A 6,479-nucleotide genomic window follows, 5' to 3' on the forward strand; every position below is an offset into this window, starting at 1 on the left:
TTGCCCCAGTTCCCAGCAGCCTCCCTAGCTCGTGAGGAAGCAGTTCTACCTGATTCTGACCCAGGAGGTCAGGTGGGTCAGGGACACGTTTGGCTGATGTGTTCAATGTCTTTCTTTCCTTTTTAAAAATGTTTACAGATTTATCAAGTTATAACTACATGCAATAAATTGCACATATTCAAAGTGTAGTTTTATGAATCTGACATATGTATACATGATGACAAAAATATATATATATCACTCCCTTTGTAATGTTTTTCTTACACCCCACATCCTCCAAACCCCCTTGCCTGACAAATAGCTATTTGCTTTCTGTCACTATAGATTTACCTGCCTTTCCTAAAATGTTGTATGAATTTAATTTATAGGAATTGAATTATGCAGTATGCTCACTTCCTTATCTATTCTTTTACTTGGCATAATTATTTTGTATGTATCAAAGGTTGCATGTGTATCAATAGTTTACTCAGTATAATTTTGCTCAACATAATTATTGTGAGGGTATCAAGAGTTTATCCACATTTATGGCTAGGTTTGGACCTCAAAACCCAAACAAGACTGGGCCTTGTCTTCAGTTAAAAATTATTTGTGTAACAACTTTTGATGCTTTCTTACTTCAATTATACAGTGATAAGAAATGTCAATACAATCTTTTTCTTGCTACCTGCTAGATGCCCCATCATTTGCTGGCTCAGCTACAAGTGTGTGCCTCCCTGTTATGGGAATAAATTTCTTGTAGCTGAGAGCAAAGGTTACAAAATCTTCATAGAATAAATTCAAGGGGGATTTACCCCAAGGCAGCACTGTAGGACCCCAACCTCCCTGAGAAATAAGTTAGCCTAAGAGTAGCCATCTTGAAGCCCAAAAAGCCATTCTGATATATGACTCAGAGGGAACAACTGAAACCAGGTAACTCCTCTGGAAAAACAAGTTAATCAATCATGACTGCTGGCAGCGCTAACCTTTCGGTTAGTTAAGCATAAAAGCTGACCCTACCTTGCTACACCCCCAGGACGTGGCACTAACCCAGAAATAGTAGGTTTGAAAAATTACTGCCTTTGTAGTATTGTTATCTTGCTATGTAGTATTGTTATCTTGTTACTACAACACAATCTGTAACCATGGTAATCCTCTAGGGCTGAATGCCTCAGAAAATCCTATATAACCACTTAGTTGTAAGTGCTCAGGGTCCTCGTTGAGACCTGCTGCGACAGGCTGACTTGGACCCCAACTAGTTGGCTTCCGAATAAATTCCTCTTGCTTGTTGCATCAAGAAACGTCTTTGGTGAGTGATTTGGGGCGGCGCCTTCCTCAGGGGAATCCAACATTTGGGGGCTCGTCCGGGATCGGGCGTCCACCCCGCTTCACTCCCGAAGTCGCTCTTGGAGGAAGAGGTAAGATTAGTGGCGCCTTGAGTTGTATGTGTTCTGTTTTCTGTTTCAGTGAGACCGGTCGGAGTTCTGAAGGGTACCCGCTGTCTGGCAGCCGTCTCAATCCCGTAAAGGGGCTGTGACTGCGGTCGGTAGACGTACTAGAGCACCGCAGGCTGCAACCCTGGGGGACGCCCCAGGGAGGTTGGGAGGCCAGGGACGCCTGGTAGCCTCCCGTCTGTTTTTCTGGCAAGGTGAATCTGATGAGATAGGGTTGATTTTCAGGCGCCAGGAATATCAACCCTCTGATTCCTTTCGGTTTCTGTTTGAAAATCTGAGAAAAAACAAAAAGCGGCCGCTGTGTGTCTAATCTGTGTGTGTCTCTGTTTTTTGTGTCTTTCATGTGCCTAATAATTGTTATACTGACAATGGGACAGACTCAGACAACCCCCTAAGTGTGTAAATGAATATATCTTTCTACCTCCGGATAGTATTAATGAAATTGATTTAAAGACAAGCGCTTGTGAAAATTGAGTGTTCTAAAACTTCCAGAAAACCTGATAAAAAAGTGTTAAGCATTAATGCTAATTTGAGTTTGCCTGAGGCGGGCATGTCCTGGTAGTTGTCGGCTGCCTGAGTTTACCTAGAGTCATTTGAGTCATGTTATCTGCTAAATCTTTTAAGAATAGAATGCTTAGAAGCTTGGCTTTGTCTAGTGTTCAGTGGGGGTCTTGTGAGTAAGCTAGCATAGTTGTTGCAGGTAGGTGAACTGGATAAGTGTGGCAAGTGAACACCTTTTTAATTGTGTGTTGCAGTGTGTATGCCTACCTGCAGCCTGAGAATCTTTGTAGTAACTTAAAGCCTTAGAGTTTTGTTAAGTTGAGAAGATGTGCTCTGTGTTTTCTGGGAGATTGTGCTGTGAAGCTCATGGTTGCAGAAATTGTAGAATGTGTTCGTAAGTTTGTCAGTCTAGGAAATGTTAGTTTGACGGTTTGCAGTGTCCTGCTTCTCAGTGTTCACTGGAGCTTGAAGTTTCTAATAGTTTTGAGTTCTGGTTAGAACTGCTTAAAGTGATAGAGAGGGCATTTCTCTATGCTAGAAGATGCATGTTTTAATAAGAAAAAGTATAAAAAAATGAAAACTCTTCTGCATGCTAAAGAATGTGTTTTGTGATAAAAGAAAGTAACTTTGTTCTAAAGTACAGCTATTTATTTAAAGAGAGACAAAGAGAGAAAACAGCGTGGTGCCTTTTGTTGTGGAAGATCCGCTCAGCCTGTTGCTTTGGGGGAAGGGTTAGGGAGATAAACCCAGTCAAGCCGCAGGCAAGCCCAGGCATAATTCTCACCGGCTTATGTGCTTGGGACCATGGGGCAAATGAAGAATAAATTACTATATTCTTACAGATATAGTCGTGCCTAGTGAAATTAAAGCAAGTGAGTCTTGATATCAAGTGCACAGCAAAATTAAAATCTCATTTCCAGTTAAACAGTTTTCTTTAACTGTTAGTCTGCTCTTAATGTTGAAAGATCACAGCAGTTTCTCATGCTTAAAGTCTCAGTGAGTTGCCATGAAATCGTAATGTTAAAGAGACTAAAAGCTAAAGTTTGTTAACAACTGTATAACCTTTATTTGCCTTTGAAATATTTTGCTATTAAAATTGATTGCATGGCCTGAAAAATTGAATTCCTAAGCAGAATAGTAACAAAGCTTTTTTCAGCTGATTAAATGCACTTAGTTAACAAACCAAAATTTATTAAACTGTAGAATCTGGACAAGATTATGTTTCTCCCAGAAAAACAGGTTTCACTGTAAAGGTTTAGATAGACGAACGTGTGACCACTTTTGAGAAAAGTTGTAATAGATTTTTTGAGAACCACCAGGTCTTCTTGTTTAATTTATATGCTGTATGTTTAAAAAAAAAAAAAAAAAAAAAAACATGGGGGACTCTCCATATTTTTTAATGCAAATAATCTTAGAGCTTTTAATAGAATTTGCATAGCAGCTTATATCTACTATTAAAGAGTAAAACATTCTTGAAGCTTTCAGGGAAGACCTGTAAACTTAAGCACTTTCTCTGCTTTTTTGTATCTGGTCTTAGACACTTATGCTGAGTTATGTTCTTATTATTTTCACTGTTTGTAAGCTATTGATTGTAAGCCAAAGGTCATCATTTCTCAGTCCCTAAATGAAGAAGTAAAATGCCTGATCTCTTTCATCTCAAATCATATTTCTGGTCATATCTGAATATCTGTGTGAAAGAAAGAGACATTTAAATTTGAGATTCTGCTTAAACTTTTAAGTTAAATTTGACTATAGCCATATCCATTCTTTGTATGTATCTCTAACAGGTCTTTTGTATGCCTGGTGATATTATACTCTGCCTTGAGTTTAGACAGTTCTTTCAGCTAAATATGAATTCTTATTGTAGCTTTTTTCCCCTCCTGAAGATGAAAGCAGAAGAATCTACCATCTGCTACCATTCTCTCAAGAATGCTTAGTAACCTAGAATTAGTTTGACTTTCTGTATGTTGTCTTTAAAAATTGACAGCAGCAGTCTCCCCTGCTGCCCCACTTTTTAAGATATCTCGTTTACTGTGCTGAGTATATAGACAATAAATGTGTAATGATAGTTCTAAAAAAAAATTAAATGCAAAAAGGTGCTTTTACCTCTAGTTAACTCTGATATTTTCCAGAGGGCCCCTGGAACATGTCAGAAGAATTTTTCTCACTAGAGAAAGTATTTGACTAATTTGGCTTATTTATCTGATATATATATATATTTATTTACCAGGAAAGCACTGTCAAAGAGAATGATGCTAAACTTTGTTACTGAATGTTTTGTATTACAGAAATATCAGAATTTCCTTATGTCAACTGTTTTACAGTAAGCTCTCATCAGATCTTTAACCATTGTCATTTGTCTAAGTCTTTTGTCATTTATAGTATTATCCCTAAACTGGTAAAGAACTAGATTTCAGCAGAACAGGTATTAGTTACATAAGATTACATAAACTAAAGAAAATGATTTTGTGTCTTTTTGTTTCAAATGTTGCTGGTAAAGTGTTTTAACCTTGTTCTCTTAAACTGACAACAGTTTAGTAAATGACTATCTTTATGAGCAGAATTGAAACATCCTTCTCTCTACTTGATCCCTCCAGAGTTTAAAAACTTTCAGTGACTGTTTTTGTATTCCATGGCAGTATGTTTATTTGCACGAGTTCAATAAGAATCTGCTTTCCTTGTGAGAAGACTACTTAAGAACACTGGTTATACTACCAGGGCTTTGACTGGAATGTCGTACCTGAGAGACATGTGCATAGACTCAGATGTGAACAACTTTAAGGAACTAAGATTGACTTTATAAAGCCAACAAAGCCCCTTGGAAGAACTGGCCTGGTACCTTGCTTACAGAGTTCCCAGCAGCCTTACCAGGTGAGTAAAGAAAGTCACTTCCTGGCAGGTGCAGAGACCTCGAGAAGAGAAGAATTCATCCAAATCTACAGGTACTACAGGCAAAGCCTGATGGCAAGTCTGGCTTGGCTGTCTGGCCTCAAAAGGCCTTTAAAAGTTCAATCTGAAATTCCTTACAAAAAGTTCCAGCAAAGCATATTTAAAAGAGCCTGTGTAATCAATTGCTCTTCTTGCTGCACCTGTGCAAATAATCAAGCCAGCTGTTAATTATTTTCTTAACCTAGTTACTTCTAGTAAAAATGAGAGTGATTTTAGAGAGAAGTATCGTTTCAATAATGTAGCCTCCTTCCAGAATAAAAAATCTAACTCCAGATGTTGCTACATAACCTAATAACACAATTTGTTTTATCTTGCCTAGAAGCCACAAAACTGCAAATAGTAATAAAAATGAAACCCAGAATAGAAGCGCCAGCCTTCTGAAGCCCTCTCAACTGACCAGTGATGGAGACCTAGCTGCACCCTTTACTGCGCCCCCTTCTCAGCACGAAGCAGCCAGAGCGGTCATCGCCCCTTTTCCCTAGCAGCAGCTAGAGTCTCTATCTGTAGAAGAAAGAATGAGACCATACCCATAGCCTTCCCTGGTAAAAACAGGTATTTAATCCCTCCTCCCAAGGGATGGTGGGCTTGTAACACTAGAGAGACCCCATGTGTCTCTACTTCTGCCTTCAACTCCTCCCGTGATTTCTGTATCATGGTCCAGTTAGTACCCAGACTAATGTATCATGATGACTTATCATTCGTGGCAGAATTAGAACCTAAACTAAAGTATAAAAGAGAGCCAGTCTCACTCACTCTAGCTGTATTACTAAGAGTAAGAGTCCCAGCCGGAGTAGGACCAGGGGCAGCTGCAATTATACAAAGAAACCAACATTACGAAGGACTAAGAATAGCTATCGGTGAAGATTTGAGAACTATAGAACAGTCTATTTCTAAACTTGAAAAGTCCCTAACCTCTCTCTGAAGTAGTGCTGCAAAATAGACGAGAGTTAGATTTACTATTTCTAAAAGAAAGTAGATTGTGTGCAGCTTTAAAGGAAGAGTGCTGCTTCTATGCAGACCATACTGGAGTAGTAAGAGACTCAATGTCTAAATTAAGAGAAAGATTAGATCAGCGAAAGCGAGAACGAGAAGCTAACCAGAGCCTGTTTGAATCCTGGTTTTCTAGATCCCCATGGCTTACAACTCTAATATCCACTTTGGCAGGACCCCTGCTTATTTTAATATTGCTCCTCACCTTAAGTCCCTGCATTTTAAATCGAGTAATAACCTTTATTAGAGAAAGAGTAAGTGCTGTGCAGGTGCTAATGCTGAGACAACAGTATCATACCCTCACACATCAAGAAGACACCAACATTCCATGATTAGAATGTTCAGAAAAAGAAGTGGGGAATGTAGGACCCCAACCTCCCTGAGAAATAAGTTAGCCTAAGAGTAGCCATCTTGAAGCCCAAAAAGCCATTCTGATATATGACTCAGAGGGAACAACTGAAACCAGGTAACTCCTCTGGAAAAACAAGTTAATCAATCATGACTGCTGGCAGCGCTAACCTTTCGGTTAGTTAAGCATAAAAGCTGACCCTACCTTGCTACACCCCCAGGACGTGGCACTAACCCAGAAATCGTAGGTTTGAAAAATTA

At 39.1% G+C, this 6,479-nt stretch overlaps 1 long non-coding RNA gene across 2 annotated transcripts; it reads left to right on the forward strand.

Annotated features, from left to right (window-relative positions):
- The first annotated feature begins 806 nt into the window (after positions 1-806).
- Positions 807-6,162, forward strand: LOC140849831 (uncharacterized). 2 transcript variants are annotated; one of them, XR_012132067.1, is made up of 2 exons: positions 807-1,035; positions 4,571-6,162. It is a non-coding gene; the product is annotated as an uncharacterized lncRNA (long non-coding RNA). The 2 variants fall into 2 exon arrangements; XR_012132066.1 differs by lacking the exon at positions 807-1,035 and adding an exon at positions 1,042-1,394.
- Positions 6,163-6,479: the final 317 nt, after the last annotated feature.

This window comes from Manis javanica, chromosome 6 (genome assembly GCF_040802235.1).
Source record: "Manis javanica isolate MJ-LG chromosome 6, MJ_LKY, whole genome shotgun sequence".
Lineage (NCBI taxonomy): Eukaryota > Metazoa > Chordata > Mammalia > Pholidota > Manidae > Manis > Manis javanica.